Here is a 23,511-nt window from a genome sequence, read left to right on the forward strand (position 1 = left end):
GGCTACGGGGAGCACATCTACCGTCCTTCTCAGGCCCTTCATTATTCCGAAACATTTCCCGGCAACAATTCTGGTGTGGTGGTCAAAGGAGAGCTTCGAGTCCAGCCACATCCCTAAATTCTTAACCTGGTCATTGGGGGGGGGGGTGGGACCCAGGGATTGTGGCCACCATGCCGAGTACCATATGGAAGGAGCCTTGCCTACTATTAGAACCTCCGTCTTGCTGCCGTTCAGTTTGAGGCAATTACTTGCCATCCAGACAGCTAGTTCCTGTAAGCAGGTGGAAAAGTTGATGGCTGCCTTTTCATGGGATTGCGATAGTGACACCACTAGTTGCGTGTCATCCGCATATAATACGATAGTAATATTGTATTTCGTAATCAGGTCAGCTAGAGGGGCCATATATAGATTAAAAAGGGTGGGATTGAGAATAGAACCCTGGGGGATCCCTTGGGCCAGCCTAATGCTTTTAGAGTAGTGCGGACTTTGAGACACTTGAAAGCTTCGATCCTGTAGGAAGGATCTCATCCATTCCAAGGCCAATTCGTCCAGCCCTCCTCTTTTGAGGCGTTGTAGGAGAAGTGGGTGGGCGACGGTGTCGAAGGCGGTGCTGAGGTCCAGCAGTACCAGTGCCACCGTCTGGCCGTCGTCTGTGTGTCTGCGGATTGTTTCGGTTGATAGGAGCAGTGCTGACTCAGTAGGATATGTTGCCCGAAAGCCCGATTGTGTGGGGTGTAATAGGCTGAGCTTATCAATTTGCGTGATTATCTGATTGTTGACCACCTTTTCTGCAATTTTAGCGAAATATGGCAGGAGCAAGACTGGACTGTAGTTGTCCAACTGGCTCGCATTTACCACCAGCCTTTTCTTAATGGGGATGACGACCGCTTCCTTCCATCGCTTTGGGACTGTCCCTGATTCAAAGGAGAGTTTAAGAAGGTGCTCAATATAGGGTACCAGGATCTCCATGCTGTCTCTCAGGGTTTTTTTTTTTTTTTGGGTCCCTTGGTGACCCAGACTTTATGCCGAAGGCCGTGTTTTTAAGTTTGTCGTCAGATGGGGGGTCAAATCTGGAGAGGCACTGTGTCTTCTCCATACTGAGGCGACCAGCTCCCTCTCCCCCTCCGTTACGTGCCTCGTCCGGGAAGGTGGTGTAAATTCTTGCTACCTTCTCTGCAAAGAACTCTGCGATCAGGTTGCAAGATTCTACTGAGCAGATGTTTGGCGCCGTGGTTCTGGTAAGTGATGATATGTCCTTAAGAATTACAAACAGTTCTCGGGACGAGTTTTCAGCCTGCTCAATCCTAGTATTATAATAGGTTGCTCGAGTCCTCCTTATTAGAGAATGATAGGCTTTAAGCCTTGTTTTATATTCGGACTTCTTATGTTCGGAGGAGTCTCTCCTCCAAATCCGTTCCGAGCATTTGCACGAGGACTTTGCTCTCCTAAGTTCATCATTGAACCATGGGGACCTATTTGACTGTCTCCTAGGGACACTAACCGGCCAAGGAGCAACTAGGTCTAGCGCCTCGGTAATCCTTTTGTCTAGCGCGCTACATGCAGTTTTGATATCCTTGCCTCCTGGTGGCCCTCCGATCTGGAGGGCTTGATTGAAGTTGGCAGCGGAAACATTTGCCCATTTCCTCTGCATCCTCCCAGTACCCGCCTTCTTTAGGGGTGGGGGGTTGGGTACCGCAGCGCTAAATGGGATTAGGTAGTGGTTGGTCCATGGGACAGCGGTAGGTCTATCAATTGTTAGCCCCCCCAATTGGCAAAGATTGGATCCAGTAAGCAGCCCTGTTGGTGGGTAGGAAGAGAGGATTGCAACCACAAATGTAGTGCTGCCAGTTCCTGACAGAGCTCTTGCGCTGCGGAATTGTCCATATCGTCAAAGTGTAGATTCATGTCCCACAACACCAGCACTTTGGAATATCGGAGTACCGGTTGTATGACTTGTTCCCTGAGCCTAGACGCAAACAAGGAGCTAGGTCCCGGAGATCTATAAATTAGATAGCCCTTGATAACATAGCTCTTATCCGCCTTGATTGTGAAGAAGCCTGCCTTGCTGGCTTCGATCTTTGCCGGTTCTAAGGAGCAATGTATCGCTAGTTTATGGATAATGGTTATCCCCCCCCTTGTTAAGTTTGCGATCCAGTCTGATAATCCCATAATTCATAGGAAGAGCCTCGAGGATTTCAGGCGCAGAATCCTCTTTGTCCTGGGCCTTTGGACTTAGCAAATAAGCTCTCCAAACCAATTTGTGACTTGGGGCACTGCGGGTACAAACACCTTGGGGGCTTTCGCAAGCACCGTGCCATACAAACCTATCAGGGGCTAAAAGATGGGTAAAAGGAAAACGATGGAGGGAGCGGGGTCGGGATATGGCCCTAACGGGGGGGCAGGAAAGGGGAAAAAGGCAAAAAAATCCTATAAACATGCTGCCAGTAACTGCCTGATGGATGGAATAGACACCCTTATCCATGAGTGCGAAGGCATCTTAGAAGCAGAACCAATTGTTCCCCACACTAACACTCAATCGCCCCCTAAAGCGCAAGCCCTCCCCGCTCAACTACCATCCCCACAATGTTCCGGAAGCCCTCCCGGAAAGGAGCACCAACACATAGTAAAGACGCATCACTGGAACATAGAGTAGAACAGGTGAATGATTCTCTTTCCCATGATTCTTTTTCCCAACCAACAAATCTCTCCATTAGCATCGGTGAGAGTCAAACCGGCCTCCCTACTATCTGCTCGAACAGGTTTGCAGCTTTGGCAGATATGCCCGATGCCTCTGGGGTTGAGATGTTGCAACCACTGTCCACAACTCCAACTGAGATTAGCAAAGAGGAAATCTCACCGCATTTTCCAGCTCGTTAGCTCCCTTAGGCTGGAGATAGGAACCATGAGAAATATGATTGAAGAGCTTACCATTACGGTCAAACTCCTATCGTCAAAGGACACACACCAAAAGCACAAGCTGCCTGTATACCCCCTGCACGAACAACTCCCAGAGGCCCATCGAGCTTGCTTACCCACTTATGAAGAAAGAGTCCCAATGGGAAATGGACCTTCTTTGTCTCGCTCAGTAACACTTAAGCAGGCACCATCAACCTCCATGCTAAAACAGGCTGACAACCCTGTAGCTAACCATCAGAATCCAGCCCCCTCTCAGGCCACTATAAACCACACTAGACCACCCAGTTTACCACTTCCCTATGTAAAAGATCAGAGGAGCTCTCCAGTAATTCCCCCCCTTCCTCAGGCACAAAACGTTTTTATGGTCAATGTCCCCAAGTTAGACCTAACGGGCAGCTATGAAAACGAAGATTCTTTAATTAATAAATCGATACATTAGATCCGTCATGTTAGGGGCTGTCGCTCAGTCATACGAGAAGATATCGTCAGGGCTCGGAGATGCACGTCCATTACTCAACCTCTGGACTGCATCGAGCTCACCCTGACTAAGGCCGATCTGGCTGAAAATCTTCTCACACTGGAGTACTGCACTTGTCCCCCTGGCTCCTCAGCTATACAGTTCAGGCGATTTCCTATTACATCAGTAGCCAGGTCACATGATAAGTATCCACCGAGGGCCCCAAGCAGAGGTACTCGATTAGAAGCCACCGATTGACTGGAAAGCGAATCACTGTCACATTAGGAATTAGATGTTACCCCCTCAGTAACTAAATACAGTCTCCAAAATAACCGAATCCCTACTGGTCCAGAGCCGTTCACAAATAGCTTGGAAACTACCGCCCGAAACCACCAGCATCTGGATATCATGGGGGCCCACGCAGCTAATCCCTCCACAGCCTCTAATCTCACTGTCTCGCCATCAGCCCCTGCGTCTCCTTGCCAACACACCCCAGTAGAGACCTAATCCATGATCCGCTTTACCACATCAGCTAAATATCATTTCCTGGAATATCGCCAGGCTCAGTAAGAAATTGTCATTGCCCCACTGGAACGAACTGATAGAGGGCTTTGACATTTGTGTTTTTCAAGAAACTTGGAGTCTGGTTCCACTATGTAAATGGGGTTTATAGCTGTTTCCACTCACCAGCTATTACCATACGGAAAGGGCGCCCCTCAGGAGGGTTGATCGTCTAGGTGAACATCGCCTTGGGTTATACAATCACTGCACAACAAAGCGCAAGTTCTGACATCATGAGGCTCACTATCAAGGGTCCAAGGGGGGGGAATGCTCGATTTATTCAATGTTTATATAAGGGGGCTTCAGGGGGCAAACCTTCACCTATTGTTACGTTATTGGAATAAGGTTTATCTAGTTGTTTGTCATACTCTGGAGTTGTAATTGCAGGAGATTTTAATTGTACCTTCGAGCCGCTAAGCGTAGAGGACATGCTGGGAGTCGAGGAAGATGACAAAAAATGGTCTGTTCCCCCACTAAGTTTACCTCCTTTTAAAAGATGGTCGCAGGTAACAATTCAGCTCAATGCCCTTACCCTGGAATTGGGCCTAAGGGCAGCAAATGATAGAATCATATCAGATGCCCAGGGGGCCAATACTTATAATAGAGTGAGTTGCCCTTCCCGCATTGACTACGTCTTACTAGACGTAAGACTATGGGGAAATGTAATAGACATGGTAGTGGGTAATACAACGGACAGTGATCATAACCCCCTTTGCGTGACCATGGAGACCCCATGGATCCTTCCCTGTCCTCTTTTGAGTACCCACATGCTATCGTTAACTAAAGAGGTGGTCCCCTCAAATTGCAGAAGGTTCCTCAAATGGCACAAGGTTGCCGCACAAGACCCAAAAATAGATGGAATTAGGGAAGTATTGTGTAGGAATATTGTAAAGCTGCAGGATGCAATGACAAGTACAAACGGGCTTACAAATGTCCCTATTATCCACCTGAGCACAATTAATCAGATTTGCGCATACTTTCAAGTACCTAACAAGCATAACAAACCCGGCGTGCAAGCAAAGAGCAGGCAGACATGGTACACTAAGTATTGCAGACTCAAAAGACAGGCATTAGCTGCAGCAATCAGAAGTAAGAAGTGTCCTATGATTAAAATCCCAAGGAAAGACTATAGAGTGGCTTTGCTTCAAGCAAAGATGAAATGGGACAAGAACCTCTGGCAGGATCGAAAGGATGCTAGTACAGTAAGGGATACCAATCGTTTCTGGAATCTTTTTAGAAGGGCAGACAAGAGGGATCCAGACCAAATCCTCAACCATATCCCATCCCAGGATTGGTACGATCACTTTGGGAAACTCTCCTCTGGGCCCGATGATGCTTGCCTGGAATGGCCACGCGATTACCCCCTCATTCTCTCTGATGGTAGCAACAGCAAACTCTTCTCGCTGGGAGAGGTAGAAACTGCCATAGGTAGGATAGTTCCCGCCAAAGCCCCGGGACCAGACGGCCTCCCTGAGACCTGTTTCTTGCAGACCCACAAAACTGGGCACTTTACATTCTACTTTTAATTAACTCCATCTCTAATGGTTGCCCAGTACCGGAATCATGGAAGGGGGCAGAGGTGAAAGGGAGCCAGACAGGACCCTGCCAACTACAGACCAATTAGTCTGATTGACGTTATCGAGAAGGTAGTTGGCAGGGTCCTGCTGCAGAGGATTCAATCCTGGGCTGAGGATGAAGATATCCTCTCCAAATACCAAGCGGGATTCAGGGCCAACACGGGTATGGTGGATCAGGTCTCTAGGCTTCTTTTGATTTATTGGAAAGGCGTCGTGATCGGCAGAGGCAGTCTTTACCTTGCTTTTATAGACTTAAGGACTGCCTTTGACCTGGTCCCCAGGAAAAGATGTTGGCAAATATTAGGAGAATTGGGCATCCCTCCACTAATCCTTAACTTATTGATCAGGGTCCTTGAGGGCAAATATGCACAGGTGAGATGGGGGACCCAAGGTTAGCTGACGGAAAGGATTCCAGTAAACAGGGGAGTACGCCAGGGCTGTGTGATGTTATGTTATGTTAAGTGCAATTTATAGAGCGCATTAACACCAAAGGCTTCATGGCGCTTTAAGACAGAGTGAGTGAGAGGGAAGCGTGAGTGACGATGTTTTTAACAAAAGGGTGGGAAGAGGTGAGTTTTGAGTAATTTTCTGAAATTCAGGAGGGAATGGCTGGATTTGATGGAAAGAGGGAGAGGATTCCAAAATCCGGGAGCTAGGTGGGAGAAGCGACGACCACCGAATTTCTTGGTTTTAGCTTTGGGGGTGACTAGCAGATGAAGGTGGGCTGATCGAAGGTTGCGCGTTGGTCGGTGGGGAGTGATTAGGGATTTGAGAAATGCGGGGCCGGCACAGTGGAGGGCCTTGAATGTGAGGCAGGCCACCTTGAAAGCTGCCCTTTGGCTTATTGGTAGCCACTGCAGGCTGTGAAGTAGAGGTTTTGCCGATTGCCATCTAGAAGTTTTATGATTGAGGCGGGCCGCTTGGTTCTGGACAACCTGAAGGCGGTGCAGCAAAGATTGTGGGAGACCGTGGTAGAGGGAGTTGGAAAAGTCCAGACGAGAAAGTACTAGCAAGATGACGACCTGGGTGAGTGCGGCGGGCGGAAGTAGGTGGCGAACTTTGCGGATCTTCCGGAGCTGGTACATACAAGATGAGATGACCGCACCCACTTGAGCTTTGAGAGACAGTTCCGTGTCAATAATCACACCGGATTTAGAGGTATCTCACAGCGTAGAGGCAGCACGTTCTTCACCTCCTCGGGATTCCACTACCGAACAAGATGGTTTAACGGAGGTGTCTAAGGGCGCAAAACCTTTTCCTCTTTTTGACAAGAAAAATGCTGTACTTTGCCAAAGTATCTCTACTAAAGCCTGTTCTTCCTCCTCTTCCTCAATTATTCAACCCTCAAATTTTTTGCATAAGCCCAACCACGTGGCACCTTCTGTACCTTCTACAATTTCGATATCTTCACTCAAAGATAACTTTTTGGTACACTCTATGAAAATCACGGATGATACTCAGAAAGAGGCTCTGACTCTGGAAAATACGGCTACAACTGCACTCCGTCTCGACAAGCCTTCAATTACTCCGGTAGCCTCTGGTTCTAATGACAGTCCGCTCAGTCCGTTGTTAGATTTGGATACTGAGACTGTCGGAGAGATCCAGATGTCAGTTAAAGATATGTTAAACCTAATTCTCGACGAGGTCCGAGAGCTGAAGAGGTTTCAAAAATCTGAACTCGTTTTGATCAATCAGCGTCTGGACAAAATGGAGGATCTCTTTTCCACATTCCCTGCCCGTCTTCAAGAAGCTGAAATCCGAATCTCTACTCTGGACGATCAAATGATTAAGGTCAAAAAAGATACAAATCAGTTTTCCCTTGCCTCACGCTTACTAGAATCTAAACTAGATGATTTAGAGAATTATAATCGTCGATCAAATCTTCGCATAGTGGGGGTTCCCGAAGGTCTTGAAGGCTCTAGTACGCTGCAGTGGGTTACCTCTTTTTTAAAATCAAAAGTGATTCCCAATCATGAGGGTGACCTAACTATCACGCGCGCTCATCGAGTCCCCGCTCAACCCTTTCCAAATTCCTCCCTTCCTCGTACAATTTTATTAAACTTTTCTGATATACGGATTAAAGAGACTATTCTCTCGACGGCAATTCAGAAAAGACCATTTTTTGTTAATGAAACGGTGAAATGCCGCATTTTTTCAGACATGTCCGCTTCTGCTGCTCGGAGAAGAAAAGAGTTTGTCCAAATGCTACAGCTATTTAAAGCTAAATGGGCCCAAGCCTCGATAGCACAACAGTCTAAACTCAAAGTCTTAGTGAAAGGCAAAATCTTTATGCTATCCGATATTACAGCAGCAAGGGACTTGCTTAAGGAGATTTTGAATTCTTAATTAAGTCTCAACTTGGAGGAATTTGTGTATAGCTCTTTTTGTGTTCTTAAATGTCAGAAGTCCTGATTTTCTTTTGGGGTGCGGACTGTTTGGTAGGATTGGGGGAGGGGTTAGTAAAGCATAAGGAAGTGTGGAATCCAGGGGGCCCAGGGGATGCGACAGGTCACCCCAATGCAGTGGGGTAGGTTCCGATGGTCAGCGTGGGAAGGGGGAATTGGGCCATTGGCGGGTGGGGTTTTGGGGGGTGAGGATGGGGATGGTGATGGGGGGCATGGGGTGGTGATAGTGATGGGGGTGATTGTGGGGTTATATCAAAAAATGAAGTTGATGGTGCAAGGTTCCTTTTTTTATTACGTATCTTAAAATATGGGCAAGATGAGGCCTGATGACGACTTACAATTAGATCATTTAAGATGTTAATGCCAAATAAGGAGAGTTTGAAATTGTTTTCTTTCAATGTCAATGGTTTAAATAATATTAAGAAAAGGCGAGCGGTTGAAATTTGGATTAAGGCAAAAAATCCCTCTGTAATCCTATTACAGGAGACTCATATTTCCTCTCTTAAGATAGATCAGTTTTCAATGTTTAAATCATGGGCTTCGTATCGGTGTTTCGCATCATGCAATTAATCTAAACGAGCGGTGGCGATATTTTTAAATAAGAACATACATGCGGAAATCATTCACTCAGAAGCTGGGGGCTCAGGGCATTGGTGCTGGGTCTCTTGCAGAGTCAAAAATAGACAGAGACCTCTTACTTTTCTCAGTTGTTATGGCCCATTAAATGATGATCTAATATTTTTGAAGAGATGATCCAATCCCTATTGACGGTGTCAGGGGATATTGTGATGGCTGGCGACTTTAATGTCTTAATGGATCCCAAACTGGATTCATCGTCTCAACCAAAAAAACAACTTAAACCTAAAATCTTCCAGACCATCTCTAACTATAAAAGACTATTGGATCTCTCTGATCATTGGCGTCTAGACAATCCCTCTAAAAAGGAATATACTTGCTGGTCGAGTAGATTTAAGTCTTCATCCCGTATTGATTTTGTTCTTGCCTCACGTAATCTCAGGTTAGGTTTTTCTAATACGGTGCATAATGTATTTTCTGACCATGCTATGCTTATCAGGGAATTTATTTTAGGGGATACTAGAAGGTCTTCTAAAAGATGGGTCTTTAATAAATTATATCTTAACGATGAAATATGGGTCTCCGAATTCAAAGATATGATTAGAGAATTTATAATTCGCAATACTGGCACCGCCCCTCTCAGTATTATTTGGGACGCCCTAAAGGCTTTTATTCGTGGAATTATAATTGGGAAAGATGCTGCCACATCCCTCGCCGCTAGGGCTATAAAAAACTCTTTTGAACATTGTATACAGGTTCTCAGTGCTTTAAAACAACAAAATCCCTCTAGGAATATTAAAGATCAACTAGATGAAGTTAAACGTGAATTTAGTACTTATTTATTTGAGCAAGGAGAGGCGTTTTTTCGTAGTCAATATCAGAAAGTCTACGAAGAAAGTAATTTTACGGGTAGATTTCTGGCCTGGCAGGCCAAAGAACAAGCTGCCTCCAATCTAATTTGGGGTTTAATTTGTCCCGTCACTGATCAATATGTGACTGATTCGGATGGGATAGGTAAGATAATGTATTCTCACTACCAAAGAATATATAGCCATCAGCATGAAATAGATCAGTTAAAATTAAACGCTTTTCTGAGAAAGGATGTGATCCCTTCCCTTTCTGAATCGGAGCAATTAAATATGGTTAGTGTATTTTCCTTATTAGAAGTGCAATCGGTAGTGAAAGAATTTCCATCAGGGAAGGCTCCCGGCCCAGACGGATTACCCGCGGAATTTTTTAAAGTTTTTTTTCCTGCCTTCTCTGATATTTTTCTACAACTCCTCAATTCCATGCTTGCTGGAGCTTCTATCCCAGATTTGTTTCGCGAGGGCACTGTGGTCAGCTTTCTGAAGAAGGGGAAGGACGCTAAGGATCCTAATTCATATCGCCCCATTACCCTGTTAAACTCGGACTATAAGATCATTACTAAATTACTCGCTATTCGATTTAACCATATTGCCCCGGATTTGATTCATGAAGATCAAAATGGGTTTATCGCTGGCAGACAACTGATGACTAATACCCATTATCTTTCGGAAGCCCTGGATTACTTTCAGACACAGAGGATTTCAGCTTTAATTATGTTATTTGATGCGGAAAAAGCTTTTGATTTGGTGGTCTGGGAGACTCTTTTTATTATTTTGCAATACTTTCACATCCCATTAATTATTATTAATTTTATTCGTAATCTTAACACGGGTGCCAACGCTAATATTATCATTAATTCATTGACAGTAGGATCTGTGTCAGTTAATCGGGGTACACGCCAGGGTTGTCCTTTATCTCCAATTCTTTTCGCTTTTTTTATTGAACCTCTTGCAATTGCAATTCGGCAGTGTGTAGAGATTTCGCCTCCGATTCCATCAATGTCAAAAATAAAACTTTACGCTGATGATATTATGCTTCTTATTAAATCCGATTTGCAGTCACAAGTTCGTGTATTTCAGCTCTTTGAGGAATTTGAGACTTTCGGGGGTTATCGTATTAATAAAAAAAAGACAGAAATATTGGTTTGTGGTAATCATAAACCTGAATTATATCCGGATTTAAGGGGCTGCATTAATAATAAACCCAAAAGATATCTTGGGGTTTTCTTCACAGCCTCAGTTAAAGATCTCTACAGTCTTAATTTTGAACCCCTCCTTCAGAAAGTTGGCTCAATGCTTACTCGCTGGAATAAATTACCACTATCAATTTTGGGCCGAGTTGCCTTGATTAAAATGTCAATTTTACCGTTGTTTAATTTTTTGTTTTCAACGATTCCCTGCTTTCTTCCGGGTAGTTTTTTTACTAAAATCGAATCTATATTTTTGCGTTTTTTGTGGGCACACAAAACGCCTCGTATTGCGCTGAACACTCTCTATGAGGATTTAGACAACGGAGGCCTCGCATTACCGAATATTAGAGATTATTATAACGCTTACTTTGCTCAGTATTTGACTCGATTTAAATCTCCAATATCAAACTCTAACGTATTTATTAGTTTTTTCTTTGACTTAATTTTCTCGGAAAGTCAAATTTTTCCCCCCCTTCAAGTTCCTAAATCTCCCAAATTGGTCAGGTACAAAATAATTGCCTGGTTTTTTAGGAAACGTACGGCTATGCTCAGAAGATATTCTCTTTCCCTGTTTAATTCTTCATCTTCATTGTTTAATCTACTTTCATTTTATGGACAGGTGGTTGGTTCTGATTTAATGGGTCATTGAACAAAAGATGGATTTAGCAAAGTGGGTGATTTTCTGCAATATACAAGGTGGATAACTCCGCCGGAGATGCGATTATTAACTCCAAGTCATTTTTTGTTAACCGGGTCTTACACTCACATTTATCAATCCCTTCAGCAACATGCCCCCACATCGTTTACTCAGATCTCTTCTTTAAACAATGATCTCTTTTTTAATATTAATTTGATAAGGAAACCCGGAGAGTGGAAGCGTTGCCTTGCTTAATCAAGACAAAGGGATCCGGGCGCCAAAGCTGTAAAAAAATGGTGGGAACAAGAAAACCATGTTTTGACATTGTCTACGTGGCGAACTATTAATAAGCTTAATTTTTCCACATTAAGGGGAGCTAACTGGCGCAGAATGTTATTTTTTGGAAAATGGCTTCTGTATCGTACTCCGGCGGCAATAGCTAAAATGTACAGTAATTATCTTCCGAATTGTTTTCGTTGCTTAAACTTCGCCCCGGCAAATTGGACTCATGTAATCGCTGATTGTTGCATGGTTAAAGCATCTTGGGATGACATCTTTGTTTTTCTAAGCTTTAATTGTCATATTCAGATATCTCCAAATGTAAAACTGATGCTCTATGGCTTCGATTCGTATCTTAATTTATCTGCATCATTTGCTAAATTAATTTATATTTGTATGGCAGTTGCTAGATCGTTGTTACTTCAAAACTGGCGTACAAATCAAACTCCATCCATGCACGAATGGTTTTCCAAAATGCGAAGAGTAAAGATGAGTGAGCGAAGTTACGCTCTGAGGATTGGAGGGGGAAGGAAATTTGAAAAAACCTGGGGGACATTTTTTGATTAATTTGTACAAATATCTTGTCTGCCTGTTGAGTATGGGAAATTTGCAAATGAACGATTGGTCTATATCCGTTGTTGAAAGCGGGGTATGATCTATGAGAAAGTTTTGGGCTCCATTTTTTCATTGTTAAGATTTTGTATTTTGAATATGTATGACACCACTCAACTTCAATAAAAAAAAAATTTTTTAAAAAAAATATTCACACCCAAGCTCTTCACTGATTTGACCGGGACTGGGGGGGGGACCTAGCTCAGGGGGCCAGAACTGCGAACCCCAGTGAGCATGGCTGAGTCCGGGGAGAAGGAGCTCGGTTTTCCCGGGGTTCAGTTTTAGCTGATTCAAGTTCATCCAATGTTGGATATGAATCATAACAGTTTGAAACGTATTGATGGCATGAGGTGAGTTTAGAGGGAGGACAATCTGTAAATCATGGGCATAGTTGTAAACAGTAATGTCCCATTTCTGAAGTGAGTGGATCAAGGGCCGGAGGTATAGGTTGAACAGGAGTGGTGAAAGGGAGGAGCCCTGAGGGACTCCACAGGTCGTGGGGGTTTTTGTTGCGGTATAGGGGCCCAGGCGGACAGCCTGTGTTCTTCCGGTCAGGAAGGACTCGACCCACTTAAGGGCGGTGCCCTGGATGCCTGCCTGTCCGACACGGTGGAGAAGAATGTTATGGTCCACCGTGTAGAACGCGGCCGACAGGTCCAGGAGTACAAGGGCTTGGGAGATCCCTGCGTCCGCATTACTCCTAAGCGTGTCCAGGACTGCCAGAATGACGGCCTCAGTAGAGTGGGCAAGTCTGAAGCCAGCTTGGTTGGGCTCAAGGTGGCAAGAAGATTCAATAAAATTAGACAGGCATCGGGTGACGTGGGCCTCCATTAATTTGGAAAAGTAGGGAAGGAGGGAGATGGGACGATAATTGGATGGTTCCGCGGGGTCGGCGCCAGGTTTTTTGAGGAGGGGCACTAGGATGGCCTCCTTGAGAGAGCTAGGAACAATGCCGCTGCTGAGTGAGCCATTCAGCAGGGTTAGGATACAATCAGGTAGATTGAGGCAGATATTCTGTAAGACAGATGGCGGACAGCAGTCCTTAGGGGAGCCAGATTTGACACGAGTAGCGAGTTCCGCTAATGAGATAGGGTTCAGAGCTGGGAAAGTGGTAAGAGTCAGGGGGTTGTTGGAGGAGGTGTCCGAAGAGTGTGGCTGGGATGGGGAAAGGATAGAGTTTTTAATTTTTATGATTTTTTCCACAAAGAAGAGGTTGAGAGTGTCACATGTTTCTTGAGTGGGGGTCTGGGCTGGGAGGGTTCTGTCATCTGTGGTGAGTTCATTCATGACTTTGAACACCTCCTTTGATTTATTAACCGCAGACGAGATCCTATTGGAAAAATGTTCCGATTTTGCTAGGGTAATAGCAGTTTTGTATTCTTTGCGTACAGCCATGTAAGACAACCTGGCTGAGTTAGAATAATCGCGTCTCCAGATTCGTTCCAGCTGGCGCGTTTTTAATTTGTGATGCTTGAGGTCATTAGAGAACCACCTATGGGAGTTATGATGCCTAGTGCGGAGGAATTTGGTAAGGGGGGCAAACTGGTCGCTGGCTGACCTCAGCCAGGAACCGATGTCTTTTTCTATAACGTCGATGTTGTCAGTGGGATTAAAGACTGGGCGGGTGTCGGCCAGGGTAGTAAGAAAGCCCTGGAAATCATATGTGCTCCATTTCCGTGAGGAGCCACCAGCCCTCAGAGGAGCAGGAATCCGGCCGACGACAGTGATTGAAGTGTCAACCAAATGATGATCTGACCAGACGCAAGGGGATATTGCTGGCTTAGACAGAGCCAGATTGCAGGTCCAGATCTGGTCCAGGATATGGCCCTTGACATGAGTGGGTCGGGTGACCTGTTGGGTAAGGTTTAAGCTGTTGAGAGACTCAAAGAGCTCAATAGCATGGGGGCCGGCGTTGGTATCGTAGAACCAGTAGTTCAGGTCACCGAAGAGGGCGAAACTGGAGTGTTGCGTTAGTAGATTGGATAGCTGTTCGCTCATGATGGTAGAGAAGGATGGCATAGGATGTGGAGGCCGGTATAAGAGGAGGAAGGTGAGGGCACCGGCGTCAGTTTCCAAGCTAACCAGCAGGTTGTCCACCTCTGGAAGGGGGAGGGAGTAAGAAGAAATTGAGTTCAGGCGCTTAGATATGATGGCTGCCACCCCGCCCCCGGGCCGGTCACCGGGGCGATCGGCGTGGAGGATGTAATAGTCAGGGGGGAGGGCCGCCAGAATATCTGGGAGGGATTCTGATGTTAACCAGGTTTCCGTTAGCAGGAGTATGTCAGGGTTGTTATTAGACAACAGGATGTAAATGTCCTCGCGGTGTTTTACTAAAGAGCGGGTGTTCAGATAGGACACCCTGATGGAAGTGACGTTCCTGGTCGGTTTAACTGTAGGAGTGCGTCCACATGGAGAGAGTAGAGCAGGGCGCATAAGGCCGGCTGTGTATATACGGCTGTGGGAATTAGGAGACACCGGGGGGACAAGATGCTGTAGGTCTTTGAGAGCTTGTACTGAGTATGAGATGGAACGGCCAGCATGGTTTGCCCTAGGGCCCGACCTGGCGCAGATGGGCTTACCCTTGGCGCGCCTTCGGCGCGCAAACGGCGCGCCCGCTGCGCGTCCGAAAGATGCACATGATTTATAGGTCTGGAAGGGCGGCGGTGGGGGGCGTGGCCTCTGAAGGGGGCGTGGCCTGCGGCCTCGCCGAGATGGCGGCAGGAAGAGATTGTTTGCTCTGGGGGCCTCGGCAGCGCTAGATCCACTGCGCGGAGCACAACCGGAGCAGAGTAAGTGACACGTGCAACAAGTTAAAGTGACAATCAAATTATTCGTAAATTTTTTAAAAGAAGTAAAAACGCTCTCGGCTTCTGCCTCAAGAGCTCGGTTCAGTCTTGATCCACCCACCCTGTTCTCCCTATACGTGAACGGGGTGGTTAGCTTCTTACAAGAAGTTCTAGCTGATGCCCCGGCCCTGGCGGGCGATAAGGTACCTACTCTCCTTTTTGCGGATGACACACTGCTGGTCTCTAAGACCCCAGCCGGGTTACAGAAACTATTGAACAGATTTCAATCTTTCTGTAACTCCCGGGGGCTGGTCATAAACACTTCTAGGACCAGGTTTATGACATTTAACCCCCACAAATCCTTCAGAAATAATCTCACCTTAGATGGGACACATTTGGGGAGAGTCAGCACGTTTGACTACCTCGGTATTCGACTCTCAGAAAAAATGCTATGGAGGTCCCACCTTGACAAAATGCTCTTGAACCATAAATGTGCGGTCGGGGCACTAAGTAAAGAAAATCGCTCTTCGCAAAGTAGGCCAGTTGCCCCAGCACTCACAGTTTATGACGCCAGTTAGCTCAGCACTTTATGGAGCCGAGCTATGGGGATTTGACAATGTTGATAAGATATGCAGGTCAGAGCGCAAGTTTTTGAGGGATTTCGTTATGCTACCCCAGAATGTCCCATTAACCCCCTTGATGTATGATATGAGTAGGTACGCATTCAGCGATATTGCCAAATTACGCCCGCTGCTCTTTTGGGCTCGCCTTAGGCGGACCACTGAACTCACAAACTATTTTAAAACACTCACAGAAGTAATGAGTTTAGATGTTAACTATGGGGTTAAGTGGATATCTAATGTCAAGAAATGAATGACAACTCTCGGCCTTAAGAAATCCTGGGACAATCAAAATCCCCCGAGCAAGGCAGAGCTTAAACATATCTACTGCGACTGGATTGATACCCGGGATTTTAGCAATCCAAATATGGGAAGGCTAACGGAAGAATTTTTCCAGCACAAACAATGTAGAAGCCTGGAACCATATTTGGATACAATCCAGATTCCAAGAGACAGGGCGCTTTATAGCCAGTTCAGATTTGGATCGCTCCCGGTCCATGAACAGACTGCTAAATGACGTCCCAAAACAGACAACAGACGACTGTCCTCGTTGCAAGGCACCGAAGGAGAGTGTCGCTCATCTTATGTTTGCTTGTCCAGCGTAGGAAAAATCAAGGTCTAGATGGCTATCACCAATCTGCAAACAACTAAGTACCCTTGATCATCGCACTGCTTTACGTATCTTGAAATCTGATGCAAGAACCCTCTTTGTATGCGGAGTGGCCAAGTTCTTAAATTGCGCCTGGATAGTCAGACATAAAGCTTTACCAAGGGGGACCTAATTTCACATTATAAGGCCCATGGAGAACACACTAGAGCACAAGATGAACGATCAAATATTGCTCGAACACATATCTATGCACTGTCACTTATATAAGGCAAACTGGGTTCCATTCTTTTATTATAATTTTTAACTCTTGTTTTTATCAAAAATTAAATATTTTTTAACACGATGAAATGATGTGTTATCATGTCCCAATCGATCAAACATCATGTATTTGTTATGTCTTTTTATGACAATTTTTACCTGTACAGTCTATTTTTATAAAGGATTTGTCTGACGCTTTTATGATACTTGTTATCGAAATAAAGCAATTTGACTTGACTTGAATTCAATAAAATCAAATTATTTTATTATCAACAGACTCAAAATAATTGACTATTTTGTTGTCTAATAGCACATTTAAAATAAAAAAAAAACACACTAAAACAAACCTCTGGGAATTTGAGAGACTGTAAAAAAAGCAACATTGGTCTACATCGCTGTAAATGTAACCTTTTTAGAATAAAAACCAATTTTGGAATTTTCCTGTAGAGGAGAAACGGGCTGAATAACTTAGACTAAAGGGAGATATCCCTAATATATTTCACCAAGGAGATTTCTCCTCCTCGGTTGCAGGCAACCTTAAATTCACTCTTTATTGAGCTGGGCATGCACATTTTTCCATATTGAAACCCAGAGTAGTAGAGGTGCAAGTTTAATCTGATCCTTGACACACTCGAGGCCCAATTCTTGATGTGCGGCAAAATGGGGACTGGACACCAGGTTCCCCAGTGCCTTCCTACAGACCCTATTCTCCTGAAGTTGATGGGGAGTTGCATCCCTATAACTTCAAGTGCCTGTGCCGTATGTCAAGAAGGGGATGCATTTCCTTTCATATATTTCAAGTAATGACATTTTTTTTTCCAGTTTTGTAAACATTTTACAAATGGACCCTACCTCTTGGCACAAGCATGTTTTCCTATGAGAAGTGCAGGAAGCCCAAAAGTTAACATAGTCAAAGGAAATCACTGAATAAGGGAACTGGGTTACTCTCTGTATCATTTTTCCCTTTATGTCTAACTAGCGCATTTTCAGGTTTTGGGGGGCTCAGGCCATGATGAATGATTTGAAGGGATTTCCAGGTTTAATTTCTCCATAAGAAGGTGTCCAAAAAGATTTTAAGGCCGTTAGGGGCTCTAGCTATGAAAACAGCATTGACATCATACAATAAAACAGGAAGTAATGTATTCTTGATTGACAGTAAATCCTGCCCTCTACCCACTAAAGCTGCTCCAAGACCGTTAATGTAGAACAAAAACAAAATGGGGGCCAGAACGCACCCCTGACGACCACCCCGATTATGTGGGGGAAAAGTCAGTATACTCACCCTCTTCCCCATAGTGAACAGAGGTAGACAGGTAAAAATGGAGACCGTGAACTAAATATACTAACCCGCCTCCACTCCCATTTGGGGCATCATGTTCCATAGCTTGGATTGGTTAACACGATCGAAAGCGCAGGAGAGGTACATAAATGCCAAATATATTGGACACACTTAGCGACAGTGTATTTAGTAACCAAGAAGTGTACGTTCAAACATTGCTCCGAGGTGTCCAGGCCAGTCCTAGAACCATACTGGACCTCCAATAGAATGTTAGACTCCTTGGACCAAAGTAAGAGCCTTTGCAAGATGACTCGCCTGGCTGTCTCTACAGCAGAGTCAAGTAGTAAAATAAGCCTAAGTCACTAACGGCCTTGGCAGCGCCCCTTATTGAAAACCAGCGCAATAACTGCCAACCACCAAAACTCAGGAAGACCCGATTTGCAGGCTCATTAATGGAGTTCCTCAAAATGTGTCCCCAAATCTCTATATTAACTTTGTAGAGCTACAAGGGTACCCCCCATGAGGCTCGGGCGCTTTTCTCTAGCGGCTTTTAATAAGTGCATCTGTTAGAAATTGTATTTCTGGTTGGCTATGGCTTGCGCCCAAGTCAGGCAGAAACCACCACTCTAGTCAGGGCAAGGCAGTTACACGCTGAAGATAACCCCTGCTCACCCCCTTGGTAGCTTGGCACGAGCAGTCAGGCTTATCCCAGAGGCTATGTGTAAAGCGTTTGCGCAACACACACACAGTAGCAACACACTAGGCATACCACAAAGGAAACTCCACACAAGGTTATATAAACAATAGCCTTTGTATTATCATAAACACAGTAGATCATAATCACCAATAAACACTGTGCCAACTGGCACTAGGTAGTACTTTACAGGGGATTATATACAGAACAGGGCCAATCGGGCCACTGTCATAACCATTAGAATCACAGTTAGCAAAAGCAACCAGTAACTACTGGTAAGGGTACACTCAGCATAGGCACCTTAGGCATGAACATCCTAGCACGACCCAGTCTAGCATACTATGCATAACATAATCAGCTGTAGTACAGCGCATCATCACAGCACACCATACCTCTCTTAGGCATATATGAAACTCCACAGTATGCCACATCAGACACCATCAGCAGTAGTGCAAATCATGATCGCTGTACATATCTTGCATGTACTGCGCAAGTACTCATTATCCCAGGATGGCATAACAGAGCGGCACCCGCTCTCCAATGATGGTGCTTTATGCGCCTCCCGTAGGCTTCTGGGCCATGTGCCCGCCTACACCAGGAAATACTCTAGTCACTCCGGTGCTAGGAAAAGCACCCGGGGGAAACCTGCCAATGGCCCCTAAACAAACGAGGCCGTATTCCCCTTTTACGCAGATGCCCCGGAAGGCGGGAGGAATATCCACTGTCTGCCGTGGCGGGCTGACATTTCCCAGCCACCCCGCTGATTGACAGAAATGCCAAAAGAAAAGAAAGACACCAGAGCTTCTCACCGGGGTCTCGTTGTTCTGTTGTCAGGGAGCAGGCCCTCCTCAAAATATTTTAAAAACCTCTAAAAAACATCAAAAAACATTAATAAGATACCAAATTGTCCTGAGTCATAGTTCTGCATCCAGTCTCCTCTACACACACCTCGAGGGAGTTTGCAGTGGGGTCTGGTTTGATGCTTGCAGAGGGTCGGAGACATGTGCGCAACCCCCACTGCACATAGTCGTAAGCCATAGCGGTGAGGCTGCCTGCCTGAAGGAGGTTTTAAAAATGCAAAATTTAGAATATGAACAAATATCCCCATAAACTCACTGAAAAAACACAAAGGTTAAAGTGACGTTATGGTTTTATTTATGATAAAAATATCTTAACTGTTAAACAAAAACCAACAGAAATTCACAGGAAATACAAAGGTTAAAGTGATGTTATAGTTAATAAAAGAATAAGACAAGAACCAAAGTTTAAAAACCCTGAAATTCACACCTTTGAACAAAGATGACATTCGGATGTTAAACAGTCCAAAAGCAAAAACACTAGCTCTTTTTTTTAATACATTTTGATAAATAAGTCACAATTTAAGTATTTTACCTGATGGCAGTAGGCGACCTTTCTTTGAAATCATACATTAAAGAAAGCATAGCCTTTGGTAAATCCCCAGATATGGCTGGACTTGATGCTCCATCAAATAATCAAACCAAGTCAAGATTTCAACGTATCCGTAATGAATATATATATGAGACGCACTTACATACAATAATTTACAGTGAAGCGTATTTTCATATTTGTTGGTTGTTCTGAAAGCCGAGCTAGATTTCATTGTTTAGTGGGGTTGAAAGCGTAGCCCTAAATCTAGGCCTGTAAAAGCTTGGCCTCACCATTGTTCGACTCACCAGTAGGCCTGGAAGACATGTGGGTAGCGGCTAATTGGCTATATGTGAAATAAGGTGGCACTGGGAAGAGAGGTTATTAATGCTATAAGGCCTTTTAGGCATGTTTGCCATATGCTGTAACTAATTATGGTTACTTTTTACAGTCTACAATATTAGCTGGCATTAGGAAAGAGCATTGGTTCCTCTAGGCACAGCTTTTTACAAAAGTAAATAGTTAATGAGACACCTGCGGCAACCCGCATCTAGAAGAGATATGTAATGTTAGCGTTATGGGTCAATGCCATGAGGGTTCCAATGTCAACAATTTTACTAGGGCAGCACACATCAACCTATTTCAAAGTATCTAAACATGATGTCTAAGCCAGTCACCTAGCCACTTTTCTGGGTATAAAGGTAGTAGAACTGTGAAGGTGGCCCTATTAAGGGCTGCCGTGGCCTCCAAGAGAAATGAAAAATGCTTATCTTGCCCTAACCATTATGCACCTTTCCGCAGGAGGGAATGGACACAGTGGAAGGAGATAACTTTAACCATTTGTATACAGGGTCCTAAGGATCCTCTCATGAGACACATGCACTAGAGAGCTGGTGCGTTGGCAGATTTTTAAGATATCCATCTTTGATAATCTTGCATACAATCAATCTTCATAGACTCACCCACAGTGGACCAAGTTTTATTATAGATTGAGAACTTGTATTTGAAAAGAAGAAATTAACATATAACCAGAAGGGGTCAACAGAAGGCTTTCTACCACTGATGCTTGCTTAGTGCTGGTAATACTGATCAGTTGGTATTATCCTGTTGGTGATACTAGTGAAGCAGAAAACCGATCCCAGACTGTGACGGTGTTCTTAAGACTTGAGCAGGAAGATACCTGAACATGACAATGCTGCAAGGCCATACTAATGACAAAAATATGATATACTAACCTTTCTACTGCTCCACAAACATATAACACACCAGATCCCTAATAGTAATGGGGGGTCACAAAAACAATTTTAAAAGCGTGAAACCTGCTTGCTCGGTGGGTGGCATATGTCAGCATCAGATAGAATTTCACATTTACCTTAAATTAAGTTTATCCAACATAACTTAAAACATCTTGTTCATAAAATCTTAAAAGTATCATTGAAAGTGTTTTTATATTTTTTTATATTCTTCTGACATACTTTCAATAAGACTAAATGAGTATATTGAACTCTCCTACAGCACATCCCACCTTGCATACCGTGCTGCAGTAATGTCACAAACTTACAATATCATGAGCAGGGATCCTTGTTCAAGAAGTACCGCAAAGATGCCGTATTGCAGCTGAATTTTGTCAAGCAGTAATTTCGCACATTGAAAATTCCCCAAAACAATCCTTAATTGCAACAATTCTCTAGCCTCAAAACAGCCAAAATAAACTCCTTATCCTACTCACCTAACAAATTACTCCAAACTAATGTTCTTCTTCACATTCCTTCGCTAACCAGGCACATACTAAAAATAATTTCATTCAGGCTACAATCTCTATACATTCTACATACCCACACAAAAATCGCCTCCTGCCTACTCCTTCCCTAACCACATCACACCAAAACAAAACACAATCACCTTCTTCCTACCCATTCCCAACACACTACAAAACACCCCGGTGCATCTCATCCCTCAACACAACACATCCTGTGAGCAAACTCCTCTATCCTACCTCCTCAATTTTAACACGCACCAAACAATCCCCATCATCTTGCACCATCTTTAACTCAAAAGAAGCTACACAGTGCATTTGTGCCTTTTTTCTTTGTTGAAAGAGATCTTTGGTTGTCTCACCATGAACTCTGCATGGCGTAGGTGAGGGGTGAGCCGGTCTGGGAGTTTGTACTGACTGCTCAGCAGTATGTGGCAGATGACTCTTAACCATCACTGCCCGGTATCGCTCTCAGAGTCTCCTCTCACAATCTCTGGCCGGATGTCTTTCTCAACAGTGAAGACATGGAGCTTGCCTCATATATGCCCTTGTTGCACCATATCCAGGATGAAGTGAATGGTACAATTAGGTGTGTGGCCTGATAGCTGCCTGGCTAGCTGGTACCTAGGTGGTACCTTTTTGCATGCTTGCTCGCTGCCTCCTGGTTGACTGCCGGAGGTGGCAATGTTACTCCTTGGGATGATGCTGGGCCAATGACTGACTCCCTGAGATCCAGATCTTTATCCTGATTGATCATGTGATTATCATCAAGCCCAGAAACCCTTTCCTCACCTTTAGCGATGAGTTCCATACTCACCTTCATCCTGTGTATTAGAAGCTCCTCTTTCCAAACCATCCCTCCGACTAAACCTTCTCTGTTCGTCGGGGTGCCGGTATACCATCTGACAATTCACTTACAGAGATGTTTGCTGATGGAGATTATAGGTGCCTGTGCAACTGTATTTCTCTTGTTTTTACTGCCTGCCATAGCCTTGCCAGGACTTACTTACTAACTGCCTGTTATGCTGACGGGCATGTATGGCAGCAAAGGACCTTCACTTCTGTCTCTCTTGGGCACGCTTCTGTACAATGCTCTTGCTGTGATTCAGGGACTTCATTTCGGTTTCCACAGTTCGTCCCAAGATGTTCTCTGTCCTGTCTCTCTTCTGTTTGCCTTGTGCGGTCCAGTCTAGAGCTGTTCTTTTGATGGAGTCTTGTTCTTTTTGATGTGTGTTCAATTAATCACCATCTTTTTCTCATAATGATGTTGTCCATTCTCTCTGGCTTGCATCTAGTGAGCAGTTTCTGGTTGGAAATGGTTCACGGCCAGAAAATGCACAATATTCTTCTCTGGCTACTTGTGGGGAAAGCTGTTCTACCCGCATTCTGATCCATGCAAGAGTGTGGACAGAACGCCGCTCTGGTAAAGCCTGGACTTGCCAGTAGAACTAGTTAAAAAGCAAAGCATACTCTTTCACCACCTCATTAGATTATACTTGGAGTTGAACTTGTCTGCTGACCTGCAGCTGTGTTCCTCTGGCAGAGGCGGTAGAACAACACAGACAGGTACACACCTGCAGGCCGGTTTTACAGTGCAAAGTGAGGAGAGCGACCAGCCAGCTAAGTTCAGCTAGGGCACAAAAGTGGTGCAAATGGTGCCCACAGTTTGCTCCTGGGTTTCTGCGGCCTTCGAACAAATTTTGAACATTGACCTTTTTACTGCACACTTACAGTATTTCTGCGCGTGTGTGGTACTGCGGCACACACCTACAGCCTTTATGCCCTGGCTTACAGCACTCATAAAGTGCCACAGGAGCACACTATGGGAAATACTACGTACTGCAACACACTTTGAATGATGCAGCTTCTGCACTCAGCTCCTGAGTGGCAACAATAACACCACATTATAGTATTTACACGCCTTTGGCCATGTCACTATAGATGGTCCTCCAGCTGGAGGCTCCGGTGCAGACCCCTTGCAAGTGCTCAAATCTATACTTTATGGCAACAAGCCAAAGTAGCCTCTGAAAGCCCCTTATCTGCAGT

The 23,511-nt window shown here is 44.7% G+C and overlaps 1 protein-coding gene across 4 annotated transcripts in view; it reads left to right on the forward strand.

Annotated features, from left to right (window-relative positions):
* The window catches only part of LOC146869296 (nuclear factor 7, brain-like), a 153,118-nt gene that overhangs the window by 33,734 nt on the left and 95,873 nt on the right, over positions 1-23,511 (forward strand). The gene's annotated exons all lie outside the window — the stretch shown is intronic.

Source organism: Triturus cristatus, chromosome 1_1 (assembly GCF_964204655.1).
Source record: "Triturus cristatus chromosome 1_1, aTriCri1.1, whole genome shotgun sequence".
Lineage (NCBI taxonomy): Eukaryota > Metazoa > Chordata > Amphibia > Caudata > Salamandridae > Triturus > Triturus cristatus.